The 15,630-nt window shown below is 39.3% G+C and overlaps 1 protein-coding gene across 1 annotated transcript in view; it reads right to left on the bottom strand.

The window, feature by feature from the left end:
• Window positions 1-15,630, bottom strand: part of LOC309819227 (uncharacterized protein) — a gene marked incomplete at its 5' end in the record, with an annotated part of 243,055 nt that overhangs the window by 43,836 nt on the left and 183,589 nt on the right. The gene's annotated exons all lie outside the window — the stretch shown is intronic.

Here is a 15,630-nt window from a genome sequence, read left to right as displayed (position 1 = left end):
TGTTTCCCTAATGACTAATGATGCTGAGCACATTTTCATGTGCTTATTTGTCATTTGAATATGTTCTTTGCTGAAATGTCTTTTCAATCTCTTGTCCCTTTTTATTACAGTTTTTCCTTTTTTATTACCTACAACATTATTTCAGTTCCTGTTACACCACAAAGTGATTTGACATTTCTATACATTTCAAAATGATCACCATGATAGGTCTAGTTATGGTCTGCCACCATACAAAGCTGTTACAAAATTTTTTACTATTTCCCCCACACTTTACAATTCATACTCATGACATTTATTTTGCAACTGTTAGTATGTACCTTTAACTCTCCCTCACCTATTTCTCTTCTCCCTCTTCCCTCCTCCCCTCTGGCAAACACCTATTTGTTTTCTATATCTACTATTCTGTTTCTGTTTTGTTATGTTTGTTCATTTGTTTGGTTTTCTAGATTCCATATGGAAGTGAAATCATACAGTGTTTGTCTTTTCCTGTCTGACTTATTTCACTTAGCATGATATACCCTCTAGGTCCATCCATGTTGTCACAAATGGCAAGATTTCTTTTCTATGGCTCAGTAACATTCCATTATACACACACACACACACACACACACACACATCTATAGTAAATATATATATCTAAAGTCTATCACATCTTCTTCATCTATTCATCTTTATTCATTTATCTTATCTTCTTTATCTATTCATCTACTGATAGGCACTTAGGTTGCTTCCATATCTTGGCTATTGTAAAATAATGCTGCAATGAACACAGGGGTGTGTATATCTTTTCAAATTAGTATTTTCATTTTCTTTGGATAAATACCCAGGAGTAGAACTGCTGGATCGTGTGGTAGTTCTAATTTTAATTTTTTAATTTTCTGAAAAATCCCCATACTGTTTTTTTTGTTTGTTTGTTTGTTTGTTTGTTGCGGTAGGCAGGCCTCTCACTGTTGTGGCCTCTCCCATTGCGGAGCACAGGCTCCAGACGCGCAGGCTCAGCTGCCATGGCTCATGGGCCCAGCCGCTCCGCGGCATGTGGGATCTTCCCGGACCAGGGCACGAACCCTCGTCCCCTGCATCAGCAGGCGGACTCTCAACCACTGCGCCACCAGGGAAGCCCCCCCCATACTGTTTTTCATAACCGCTACACCAATTTACATTCCCAACAACAGTGCATGAGGGTTCCCTTTCCTCCGCATCCTTGCCAACACTTACTCGTTATTTGCTGTCTTTTGTTTTTGCGGTACGTGGGCCTCTCACTGTTGTGGCCTCTCCCGTTGTGGAGCACAGGCTCCGGACGCGCAGGCTCAGCGGCCATGGCTCACGGGCCCAGCTGCTCCACGGCATGTGGGATCTTCCCGGACCGGGGCATGAACCCGTGTCCCCTGCATCAGCAGGCAGACTCTCAACCACTGTGCCACCAGAGAAGCCCTGCTGTCTTTTTGATAATAGCCATTCTGACAGGTATGAGGTGATATCTCATTGTGGTTTTGATTTGCATTTCCCTGATGATTAGTGATGTTGAGCATCTTTTCATGTGCTTGTTGGCCATCTCTATGTCTTCTTTGGAAAAATGTCCATTCAGGTCTTCTGCACATTTTTTAGTCGGGTTATTTGTTTTTCTGATATTGAGTTGTCTAAGTTCTTTGATATTTTGGATATTAACTCCTTATCAGATAAATCATTTGCAAATATCTTCTCCCATTCAGTCGGCAGCCTTTTTGCTTTGTTGATAGTCTCCTTGGCTGTGCAAAAGCTTTTTAGTTTGATGTAGTCCCATTTATTTACTTTTGCTTTTGTTTTCCTTGTCTGAGGTGACATATCCAAAAAAATTACTAAGACCAATGTCAAAGAGTGTACTGCCTATGTTTTCGTCTAGAAATTTTATGGTTTCAAGTCTTACATTTAAGCCTTTAATCCATTTTGAATTTATTTTTGTGCACTGTGTGAGAAAGTAGTCCAGTTTGATTCTTTTACATGGAACTGTACAATCTTCCCAACACCATTTATTGAAGAGGCTGTCTTTTCCCCATTGTATATTCTTGCCTACTTTGTCATAGATTAATTGCCCATATAAGTGTGAGTTACCTTGAGTTCTGTCTTCCTTTTGAGTTGCAAGAGTACTTTCTGTATTCTGGACACAAGTCCTTTATCACATATGTGTTTTGCAAATATTTTCTCCCAATCTGGCCTTCTATAATTTCTCAATAGTATTTTTTTGAAAAGCAAGAGCATTTAATTTGATAAAGCCAAGTCACCAATTTTTTTTCTTTTATGGTTCACGCTTTGTGTGTTCTACCTGAAAAATCTTTGCCTGATTCAAGGTCACAGAGATTTGCTTTTATTTGTTTTTTGTCTAGAAATTTGATAGTTTTTGCATTAATGTTTAGGTCTATAATGCATTTCAAGCTAATTTTGTATATGGTGTGAGGTAAGGGTCAAGTTTCATTTTCTTTTTCATATGACTATTCAATTGTTCCAGCATGATTTATTAAAAGAATTGTGAATTTTATTGAGGTAGGCTACCCTCAACTTTATGATTCGCCATCTTTTATTTGTTTTAATTTTATAAATTGAGCAATACCCCCTTTTAACTGCCCAACTGCCTCTACGGGATGCTGTGTCCATTCACCATGCCCATAGTTCTTTGTGGGTCAGGTTCGCTGGGCAGGCACTCATTATGGTAATTGTACTCACCTGCTTCTGATAGGTAAGTACCACCACCTGGTCTCTATCAAAAGGCCCTATTATCCCCATTGCTATCAGTGAGGCTAGTTCTGGAATGACAACTTCTATTGTCAGACCCAACCTACAAAAGACAACCATCACTGAGCTCAATAGCTGGTACCCTTCTCACCAGCACATTCCATCTCACTCTGGTGTGTGGAGGGCTTAAGGTTCCCTCCTGTGTAACATAGTTTGCTGGTTCGTTTGCCAGCATTATGTAATATATTTATTCTAGAATAACCCCTTCTCTAAGCCCTTGACCCTTTCTTTTTTCTAACTCACTTAGGGCCATCATTGTCTGCAAATATTCCATTTCCTAGAATCCTTGCCCAAGTGTTAAATCTTGTATCATGGGGTGGGGGTGCTCCCATATTGACAAGCTCTCCTATGTCCATTTGACTCAACACCCTCAACATCCAGTCCCAGGCAACTCCCTTGGCTCCTGAACTAATCGATGCATGTTGATTAGTTCCTATAGCTGTTTCCTTCCTTTACAAGCCCAGCATTTTCCTGGCGAGATTGGACTGTGACCTAATCACAGTGGCCAGGAGTAGAGGTATGTATAGATATTGAGTAGGATACAAATCTTTCACTGCAGAGACCTCTGGCTCAGCTTCAAGCAATGGAATAGCTCTAGACTTATTAGGGAGTGAGCCATATTTGCAGGCCCAGAGGGCTCAAAAGGACCTCAGTTTTCAAGATTCTTGAGTGTCAACCTAGAATGCTACCCCTTCCCAGCCAGAGCCCCGACCTTGGTATAGCAGACTTGCCAAGGTTGAGAATCCAACCTTCTTTGGAGCTCTGTTGTCCTGATAATTAAGTCCTGACCTTGATCCTCAGGTTTGTCTGTCCTCTGGCTGCAGAAGATGAGCCTCTTTATATTCTACAAAGAGGCCCTCTGACTTTCACACTTAAATGGATGGCTAATTCCCCTCAGCCTTTCACTCTTTAGTGCATTGATAGCCCTCAGCAAGAGACATGCAATTCCACTGCTCTTATAATTACTATTTCCTCTAAACTTCTTAAATGCTTAAGACATCACACCACCATTGCTTTCCTTTTCCTCATTTCATCCCAGTTTACTACTAGTGAAAGTTATAATAATTGTACTGCAACAGCATGCAAGCATACTCCCTACCACCAATGAATGAGTCCTAATTGTTAACCAGCCAGGAGTGATCTCACTCCCAAATCCCATTTTAGAGTTTGCTTCTTAAAGCCATCCCTAATACTAATTGTCATAGGTTACGTTCCCTAGGAAATGGACTCTGAGATCTTTGTGCAGTAAGTTTTCTGCAGAACTCTCTCAATGACAATACCTCTAAGGGAGTGAGGACTGAGCAGGGAAAGAAGTTAAACCTCTGGGGCCTTAGCAAGTACTGGGGTGCTCTGAGCTGGGATGGCCTTCAGAGCTATCCCAAATTGAGGCTAGGGTTCTAGGCATTATACTACCACAGTGACCAGTCGTTGGATGCAGTCTGCCCCTCTTGGGATGTAACTTCATTGAAGCAACTCTGCATTACTTTGCAAGGGCTGTCACAACAAACACACAGACTGGGTGGCTTAAACAACATAAATTTATTTCTTACATTCTAGAAGCTACAAGTCCAAGATCAAGGTGCCAGTGGGGTTGGTTTCTCCTGAGCCCACTCTCCGTGACTCGTAGATGACCGCCTTCTTACTGCCTTTTCACAGCATCCACAGGATCCAGTCTCAGGCAACCCTCCTGTCCCTCTGTGCATGCATGCATGCCCTTGGTGTCTCTCTATATGTCCTAATCACTTTTTATAAAGGCAACAGTCACATTGGATTAGGGCCCATACTAATGGCCTCATTTTAACCTCACTACCTCTTTAACACCCCTGTCTCCAAATATAGCCACATTCTGAGGTTATGGAGGTCAAGATTTCAACATTTGAATTTGGGGGGTAGGGGACACAAGCAAGTCCGTAACAAGCTCCTTTCAGCCAAAGGCAATTTCTGGAGACAGATTCATCTCTGAGCTATCATCGGTCAAAACTCCTGGCACTTAGGGGAATTAGTGTCCTCATCCTTAAAGGAAGATCTGTGTGGAGCACTATCGCATGAACAACAGCAATGATAGTAATAGCTCTAATAAGAACACAAACACAACACTCTTTAGGCGTTATATTGTGCCAGGCCCCAGTCTATTTGTTCAAATGTCTAATTCTATTTAATCCTAACCTAGAAAAATGCTCCCTCTTCCCTGAAATCTCTGTAGTTACAGACAACTTCAAAATCCCCAAAACACAGAACTCTATATATAGCAATTCTCCATTTTAATATCTTAGTGCATATCACTTACCCCTTCCTGAATAAAAGTTAATCAAGAAATAGCTGTTGAATTTAACTCACTCTTTTACTAGAGAAGGAATACCTTTATGTTAGGCTTTGCATTCCTCTACAATATATAGACAAAACCGTTGACTCCATTTCAGTAATTCTGATGACCAGAAAAGAATTATTTGCTTGAATGAGTTCTCAAGATACAGAGTTGAAAAATGACAGATGATGCTGAGGGAAAGGTGCTTTGCATAGTTCTGGGGGTATCAAGTCATGCCAGGAGAAATATCTTTCAGCTGATTAATATGGCAAGGTCATATCAAGCCCATGTGGACTCTAATGTATATGATAAAGCTCCTAAGAACACCCCGCAGCAGTCTTTGGTCCAGCTCTGTATTCTCTAGTGTTATCTATTAATTCTTCATATTTTCATTGAATACCTACCATGTGGCAGACACTGTGGTTGGCATTGGAAATACAGCAGCAGATAAAACATGCACAGTCTCTATCCTCATCAGTTTGCAGTCATTCTACCACCAAGTAGGATCCATAGAGGTCTCTACTCATTTCAAAGTTTCAAATAAAGTCAAACAGAAATGTTGAAGGCAAACCTAAAACATTACCCAATCAGAAATTCAGCCTGATTCTCATGGTTCTATCTGTTCTAATATACCAAGTTCTGAGAACGCTGGAAGTCTTACTGATCAATCTCTTCCACCATATACTTCAGAACATGGCTAGGTGTCTACACCATATAGACTGACCATTTTCTTGAGAGTGAAAAGGATTGGGGGTGGTTAATTTAATGAGCTACTTCCAGATGGTTTAAACTCAATCACACAGTAGTGGAAGTGATGATGTCTGGCAATCTAGACATTGCAAACATCAAGCCAAAACAGAAGTTGGTGGTGGAAACAGAAGTATTCTGAGATATTTTCAGAAAGTATAGATTATAATCAATAACAATGAGAGCAATACTAGTAATAAAATAGCCATAATCATTAATTGAGCCATGTTCTAAACACACAAAAAATTGTTTTTATTTAATGCTCACAATAATCCCATGTGAAGTAGGTATAATTTTCTCATTCTCATAAATAAGGAATGATAAGACATAGAAATATTAAATAATTCTCCAAATTCATAAAGTAAAAGTGGTATATCAGGCATTTAAACACAAATTCATCTGACTCTAAAAGCTGGGTTCTTTCCCATTGTATTATAATGTTCTCCTCATGAAATAATCCTTCAATATTGCTATTGATTCTTGGTTATCTCCCAGGGAAAACAAGTAATTTAGAAAGTTAGATTAAGTTATACGGAATGTTTAACATTTTTAATAGCATTTCCAGATCAGAATCAATTTTAGACAGCCAAACCTTTCTTGCAGCCAGTGTTATTTTGTGACTAATTCCTAGCATGTCAAGATAATGTGGTTGCTGTCTTATATAATGTGGTGGACGTTTTATGAACCAGTGCTAGAATTTCACTATAAAATGGACTTTATTGTGCATATATTATAGAGTGCCAGCCGTAGTATTAGGATAAGCTAACTGCTATAACAAATAATCCCCAAATCTCAGTGGCTTAACAAAGTAAAAGTTTATCTCTTACTCATGCAACTTTTTATGAGGGTATTTCTTGATGGGCATCTCTCCTGAGCAGCTATCCTCCAAATGATGACTCAAGTATGTAATCTACTTTAATCTTGTGAAGGTGTCATCTTCATGCAGCCTTGTTAAGGTTGACATGAAAGGCAAAGAAAATGTGGGCCAGGCACATAGAATACTTAACCACCTTACTCTGGAAGTGTTATACATCATTTCTATTCACAGCGCATTGGCCAGAACTTGTCAAAGGGACACACTAAAATTCAGAGGAGCTGGAAAGTGGAGTTCCCAGTTAGGCAGCTGCAACTTAGCCACAACTCTACATTGTAGAAGGAGATCTCATGCCTTTGGTTAGTCAGGTAGCTCTTTCTGCCACAGCTGGTGTCAGCTGGTTTGGGCTTGTGAAAAGCTTTTATTTATTTATTTTAATTAATTTTTATTGGAGTATAGTTGCTTTACAATGTTGTATTAGTTTCTACTGTACAGCAAACTGAATCAGTTATACGTATACATATATCCCCTCTTTTTTAGATTTCCTTCCTATTTAGGTCACCACAGAGCACTGAGTAGAGCAAAAAGCTTTTAAAAAATAAGATTTCTCAAGTAGTTTCTTTACTGAACACTGTTACCATATCTACCTATGATATAAATCAATATTTTGTCCCATGCATTTGATTAGATGAATTAATCTGTCTGCAGTAGGTTGAATGTCCCCCACCCTACCAACAAAGGTATGTCTACCTGGAATCTGTGAACATGATCTCATTTGAAAACGTGCCTTTATAGGTGTAACTGAGCTAAGGATCTTGAGATGACATCAACCTGGATTAACTGGGTGGACCCTAAATCCAATGACACTTGTCATTATAAAAGACAGATGAAGAAGAGAGAAAAGAAGACGACCATGTGAAGATGAAGGCAGAAATTGGAGTTAGGCCACATAAAGGCAAGAAATGCCTGGAGCTACTACAAGTTAGAAGAGGCAAGAGAAGAGTCTCCCCAAGAGCCTTCTGAGGGAACATGGCCCTGCTGACACCTCAATTTTGGACTTCTGGTCTCCAGATCTGTGAGAGACTAAACTTCTGTTGTTTTAAGCCACGAAGTGTGTGGTCATTTGTTATGGCAACTCTAGGAAACTAATACACAGCCTAAAGAGGTGTGTATGGACTCCCACCACCACATTTGTATGTTGAAGCCCTCACTGAATAGGACTAGTGTCCTTATGAGAGGAAGGATACCAGGCATGCCTATGATCAAAGGAAATGCCGTGTGAGGACACAACAAGAAGATGGCCGGCTGCAAGCCAAAGAGAGAGGCCTCAGGAGAAACCAACCCTACTGACACCTTAATCCTGGGCTTTAAAAATCTCTGGAACTGTGAGAAATTTCTGTGTTTAAGCTACCCAGTCTGTGATATTTTATTGTGGTAGTACTCGTAGGTTAATACAAGGTGTGACACAGAGACTTCTACAGGTAAAAATTCTAATGAAAGAACTAGAAGGCCCAGAGTATTAGCATTTGATAGAGTACTTTTAATTTAATAAGCAAACAAATTTAGTCATTAAGCCAAAAACATGTGTGATGAGGGTCTCTTACCTACGATAAATGCTTAGCACAGTGTGTAGTGAAGAGTAAACACAATTTACTCAATTCTATGACAAAATTTTTATTTTTTTCATTTCTGATATAGGATATATACAACAATAAACATGTTTTTCATTAAAATCTATTTTTAAATTGTGGTTTTTCTTACAATTGATGGCATCTTAGAATCAAGGAAGTAAAATATATACAAGCACAAAATTAAGTACTTCACATGCTGTATCTCATTTAATGTTCCCAACAACCATAAGGTTTGGGTACTGTTAGTGGAGTGCTAACAATGGCTTGCACCAGCTCATGAAAACTGATTGTGCTGATGTCTCCCAACTCCAGCTGACAGCTTGAATCAACCAAGTGGGAATATTCAAACTGTGGAAACAAGCTATTACCAACATACCACTGGACAGGGCACTATTATTGTTCCTATAATATCAATGAGAAAACAGAAAGGCTCAGTAACTTGCCCTAGTTAATGCTAAGTATCAGATCTCAGATTTCAACTTGGGTTTATCTAGTTCCACAGCACAGGTTCTCAATGCTTGGCCTAGCCGGCCACCCACCTGAACAGTATTTAACATAAAGCTATAGCTGCAGTGGTAATTCTGGAACTTCTTAAGTCCCATAATAGCAGCTAGGTCTCCTTTGCCCAATTACTTCAGTTTTGCAGATTATATTGGTCTTCAACTATCTGGCACACATAACAGAAAGTAAAACCATTACTACATAAAATGGAAATGAATTTGCCAAATTGTATAGGTGCCTGATTGTCACATCATTAAAATCAATACATGCCGTAAGGTGTTACTGAGATACTTCATAATAGGCTCACTACTATCAAAACTTGATAGCTTAACCCAAGCATATAAATCCCTTAATCTTTAAATAAGAACCTTGTTTAAGGTTGTAGTCAATACAATACATAAGCAACAGTAATGCATCCTTTAAATGAGATATTTCTCATCATGTTCCTACAAGGTTTAGATTATGGTTGTTATTCAGGAATGTGTAAACTAAGGATTGGGGAGGGAGCTATCTATTCTATTTCTGCTGGTGGGAGAAACAGGATGTAATCTAACTTTATTTCTACTTCCAAAGATCAGCAAGTTTACAACTGCAAGTGAGGAAGGGATCTGGCCCCACTTAAGATGCTGCAACTACTGATTTTGACTAAAAGCTAGGGAAAAGAAGCTGCTTTGAGGGGATAAAACAAAACAAAACAAAACAAACAAACAAACAAAAAACTGTAAGACCAGAAAATACTACATTTATTTTTCTTGCAGCTCACAAATATTCAGTTTTAAGAGTATTTGACAAAGAAAAGGGGATGGTGGTGGGGAGGGAAGAATACAATACTAGACTCCTTTTCCTATTCCCTAAAGTCAGTGAGATAAACAGTTCCCAGCCACTCACTCACTTTCATGAATGTAAGAAAAAGCAGTTGGCTCTTTTAAAATAGAAGAAAGAAAAGGAAAAGTCTGAGATCCCATGAGTTTCCCCTCATAAAACCCTTGCAGATTCCAGCATGTTTTCAAATCTCTGGTTGTGGGACAGAAGCAAAACACTCTATTCTTTTAAAAAAAAATAAATAATTTAGGGAGCCTAGTAAGTGGGATAAATGGGGAAAAAATACTGCTTGTCACCATACAATGGACCAAAAGTTATGCTAGAAAAAGGACAGAGAGCTTAGGGTCATCAGCACTCCTTGCTAATTACCCACCCATCTTTTCTTAAGGGTTTCTTGAAACAAAAACAAAGGAATCCAACCAAAACCAACATTTTGATGAGTAAAGTGTAAATGAATGAGAAGCAGATGGGCTTGGGTTTTCCCAGGGGTCTATAAGTGAAGGGCAAGGCACTTGGGGGCAAGATGAATTCGGGGCTTCACTGGCAAGTACTCTGCATGGTTAACAAATCCAAAATGCAGCCAGAGTTCTCCTGCCTCATCTCCACGAGTTGGAAAGACTCAATATGAAAGGAAATGGATACAAAGGAGGTTTGGGAGACCCCCAGGACATTGTTGGGCACCTTAAAAATCGTATTTCATTGGTGCCAAAGGCAGTTGCAAATCTCGCAGGCGCAGCCAGAAGTTTTCATTCAAGAACCCAGAAATTTTGGCTTTGATAAGAAACCACAGGTTGGTGTAAACATTTCTCTTGCCACATTTTATGATATTTACACTTTGTATGGATCCTCCTGGTCTGATGATTGCGAAGTGTTCTGCAGGCATCTGTTGCCGAGTCATCCCCACCTCAGCCTTCAGGTGGAGAAACAGCTTCAGGGCAGGGAGAGTGACTAGCAAAGGTCAGTCCTAAATCAGAGGGGGTGAGCTCTTCCTGCATCCAGGCCAAGCCTCTCTCTCTTTGGGATTAAAGTGTCTCCCTGCTGTCTTCAAATCATGTATATATCAAGTTACAGCTCAGAAAGAATGCATTTTTAGTTTTTCATGGGACGGCAGTGGGGAGTGAGGGGGGCGGTACAGAAGGAGTGTAGGCTCCAAACCACAGATTATTTGAAAACCATCCAAGCTGACTTTGAGATTTTTGAAAATAATTTATTTGGCAATTCCAAGAGCCAGATTGGCCATTTGGCCAAGGTAACATGCCCTTCAGTGCAAAGACTACAATTAATGGGCCACATCATTCCCTGCTCTCAAGCAACAGAAGCGGCCAGCTGCTGGAGAACGCTGTGCGGTCTCCCAGTGTAAACGCCACTGATATCATCACCATCAGAAGGTCATAAAACTGATTGATTATAAACACAGCTCTCCTTTGTTTACAGCTTACATTTTTGGGTTTGGGGTAATTAGCACATTAGCCATCTCTCCAGGGTGAGGGCTCACAGGTGCTGAGAGAGAGCCTTCCAAGCCAGGAGGGGATCACAAAACCTTTCGCAAGGCAATCGCTGGCCTTTCCGAGAAACAGACTAGGGAATCCTGATTCTTCTGCGAGAGGGGTACTTGATTACACCCACATGGGGTCACACGTGTAGGAGGACATTCAACCTCTGAGGTAATTTCTTCTAACACAATGTAAGTTTGGAAAAATCCAAGACATGTCAGCAATGTGAGGGAGATGTCCTCTGTGAGGAGCCTGCAGCTGCTGGAGCCTTTTAAGATTCCTTCCCTTTCTCTCAAGCCAACAAAGATAGATAAAGATCACTCTTGCTAGTGGTGACTGATACTTAGTTTCTTTTAGTTATAGTGAAAATAAACCCTTTTAGTCTTATAAAGATGTTGCTTCTCAAACACTCGCTTAGGGAAGCAGCTGTCTCAGCTGTCTTCCCTGGATGCGATTCGTCCCAGATCCTGCCCCTTCCAGCCTTGCTCTGAGCCTTCCACCATCAAGGCAGGTTTTATTTAAACAGTTAGAACTATCAAATTAATAAAGATTGTCTAGTTAGTCACTCAAGCCACTTGGGTAAGTGAGTTTTCCATATCAGCTTCAGTGAGAACTCCAGGGAGGCTAAAATGCTTCCCAAATGATTAAAAGGATATTCTTTTAAAGGATATGTGCAGATGCTCACAATTTGGGTTGTGAGATTGATCAGAGGACTTTTTTGTTTTTTCAACTGTTTTACCCAATTCCTAAATCTTTCGCCCAGCATGAGATTTTTTTCCATATCTTAAGTGATGAACTGCTGACAGGTCAAGGGCTCTGGAGCTGAATATGGAACATTAAAGATTCTCCCTCATGGGCCACATTCATGGTTAGCAACTTGAATTCCATTTTCCATTCATAATATTATTTTAATAATTGACACATATTGCTTTTTACAGTTTTCAAAGTTCCTCCACTTACATGATCTCCTTTGATCTTCACAGCAGTGCCATGAGGTTAGGCAACATCATGATATCTGCATTTCACAGATTAGGAACCAAGCTCAGAAAGATTGACCTATCCCAGATCACAAAGCTACTAAGTGGTAAATCTTCTCATTTGAAATTCATTTTCCTTGCCCCATATCAGACTATTTGCATGAGTTTTAATATGAGGATATTCCTTTGAAGCCATTTTTTTGGTCTGTTTTCCAAATGTTAGCCACTAAAATAGAGTTGGCAGCTAATTTCTTTGTGGTGCACAGAAGCAGCTACAAATAATAATCAAGTGATTCTTAGGTATTTCAGCTATCTGTAAATATCCAGTTAAAACACTACAGACACATTCTGAAAGAGCTTGAATAGGAACATGTACTTGCTTCATTGAGTTGTTAAGGCTCAAATTATGTTGTACTGCAATGTTTCCATTGGCATTACATATTGATTTTTCCCCTGATTTTTTAAAAGATATATTTGATATCACCTTGACATTTCATTATCTTTCTTATTTGAGGGTTCAGACTAAAATTTTGATATTCATGGAAGTTTAATGGCAAGTAAATGTCAGATCAGTGTTCCCAGAAATGTTTTTTCTCTTCTCATAAGGAAACTCTAAGAATCAAAGAACAGGATTTGGGATAGTATCACCCATTGGGACAATTTCTATACCAAGCAAATGAAGTAAAGATAAGTTTTGATTAATTCAATCATTCATTCTATTTCTATTGAGCTTCCATCACATATTGGGCACTGTGCTAGGTTCTAGGGATGTTCAAGTGAACAAGAGAGATAAGGTCCTGTTCTAGAGATTCCAGCCTAATAGGAGCCTTGCTTGTGGAGCCTTTCTTAGCTGCCAAGTCTGGATTAGATGCCCCTCCTCTTTGCTCCCATAACACCCTGTGCATATTGCATTTCCTCACACTTACCACCTTGAATAATAACTGACTGTTAACTTGATATCAGCCACCCTCCTGTCCATCTTGCTTACGGTCATGTCCCTAGTTCCTGGCACCCTGACTTACAAACGGTAAGTTCAATAAACATTTGAATAAATAAATCAACCTTCTTTCATGATGGGTTAGAAACCCAAATTAATGAGAAAAAGTGCCTTAGCTATATTGCCCAGTGTGATGCCATTAGCAGAAATGCTCCCTTGTCAAAACTGACCTTCAGTATTTGTAAGGGCTCAGAGAACACACTTTGCTAACTGGGGGAAAATGGGGAAAGGAGTATCGATTCTGTCTTTTCTTGTAATTCCTCTTTATCCCGATTTATTCTCCTCTTCCTCTTAGGATCTCTATACTCTTTTGGCCATTATTGTCTTTAGCTACCTTTAACCCACTGCATAATATCTAAGATAGTAACTTTACATTCTGGCCTTCACATGTCTAATTATTCCCATCCTTCATTATCCTTTCAACTTCTTTTCACATTTCTTTCTAACTTTAGGAGGGCTCACTCTCAACAATAACAACAGCTAGAGAAGTTCCAATCTTCTTCTATCTGAAAATGTCTGCCAAAGAGATCATAGATAACCCCCTTATATAATATTAGGTAAAATTCAAATGAGTCCAAGTCTTTCCTGCTAAGTTCTTTGATGAAAACACAATGTAAATGCTTTAGTTAGCAAGTCCCAGAAAGAACATAAGGTGTGACTTGGGTTTGGGACAGGTAGCCTACATGACCAGGTGGCAAGGAGAGAACCTGCTCCAGGTCTGAGTTTAGCTCTGCAGACCAGACCAGTTTTGTCAGGATGTCTAGAGGTGATAAGACCTAGGGAGGTCAGTTCATTCTAACTAAACCCACAAAGGTCAAATGTCAGTTACTTCCTTTATAGTGAGAACTATAACTTCTCAACAGACTGGATTCTCAATTATTCTAATTAGTCCATTTTCATTTGTTTGCTTTTATCTGTAGACATATATATATGACAAGCTAAATCATAATCTGCTTACTTGCTCACCACAGAATTAGAGCAGTGCTAAGTGGAGAAGTTCAATCCTAAGGAAACTCTCAAAAACAGTGGAAGTGGTAGTGAAAGGAAATTGGGAGGGTACTGATAGATTCATTGGAGATATATGCTAAGTTGTAGGCTGGTTAATTTGCTGGAGAGAACTGGGAAAAGGGACAATGGGGGAAAACAACTGGGGTCAGAACAAATCTCAAATACCTCTGCAATTATATCTTCAAAGGAGCCTGGATTTGATTGGATTCATTTATAAAGCAATATATGCCCCTAGTACATTGTTTAAAACAATATAGTAATCAGATGGCAATTAGTGGCACTTAGTGGATGAGTGTGGTCAGAGAAAGAGACCACCTAAGAGAGCCCTGCCAAAACTATTTTCATCCCAGGGTGACTGGGCATACCCAAGGCTGTGCCCCCTAAGTAGTAAAGGCAGCGATTTCACAGTGTCAGGAGAAAACAGACTTCCCTAAAGTAATCCAGAGAGGTAACCAAACAAATAACAAAAATAAGCCCCAGAGTGGGAAACCAATATCCAGGGATGCTATAATATTATGTTATCTAAAACATCCAGTTTCCATTTAAAAATTTATGAAACAAAAAAACAGGAAAGTATGTTCTTTACACCAGAAAAAAAGCAGAAAAAACATAAACTGCCTGTGAGAGTGACCAGATGTTGGATTTAACAGACAATGACATCAAAGTACCCATTATAAATATGCTCAAAGAACTAAAGGCAATCATAGTTAAAGAAGTAAAGGAAGACACAACGACATCATTGCATCAAATAGAGAATATCAATAAAGATAAAAATTATAGGGAAAAATGGAAATTCTGGAGATGAAAAGTACAACTGAAATTAAAAATACACTAGAGGAGCTCAACAGTAGATTCAAATGGACAGAAGAAATAATTAGCAAACAAGACAATTGATAGAGATTATACAACCTACAGAACAGAGAGAAAAAAGAATAAAGACAAATGAAAAGATCCTCAGAGAACTGTGAGATAGCATTAAAAATACCAATATATGCATATGTGAGTATTAGAAAGAAAGGAGAGATAGAAAGGGCAGAAGAAATATTCAAACAAATAATGGCTGAAAAGTTCCCAAATTTATTGAAAAACATTAATCTACACATCCAGGTAGCTCAACAAATTCCAAGTAAGATAAACACAATGAGACTCACAAATAGACACATTAGGACTTCCCTGGTGGTCCAGTGGTTGAGACTCCGTGCTCCCAATACAGGAGGCCCAAGTTCAATCCCTGGTCAGGGAACTAGATCCCGCATGCTGCAATTAAGAGCCCACATGCTACAACTAAAAGATCCCACATGCCGCAACTAAAGATCCCACATGCTGCAATGAAGATCCTGCATGTGGCAACAAAGATCTCGCTGTGCTGCAACTAAGACCTGGCACAGCTAAATAAATAAATAAATATTAAACAAAAAACAGACACGTTACAGCAAAAATGATGAAAGACAGGGAGAAAATCCTACAAGCAGAAAATGAAAAATAACTCATCAGTTACAAGGGAACTCCAATAAGATTAACGACTGACTTACAATCAGAAACAATGGATTCTAGGAGATAATGTTATTT

The sequence above is a fragment of the Grampus griseus genome (genome assembly GCF_964374135.1).
Source record: "Grampus griseus genome assembly, chromosome: 2".
Taxonomy (NCBI): domain Eukaryota; kingdom Metazoa; phylum Chordata; class Mammalia; order Artiodactyla; family Delphinidae; genus Grampus; species Grampus griseus.
The sequence above is the reverse complement of the archived record's forward strand: the minus strand, read 5'-3'. Positions and strand labels throughout refer to the sequence as shown.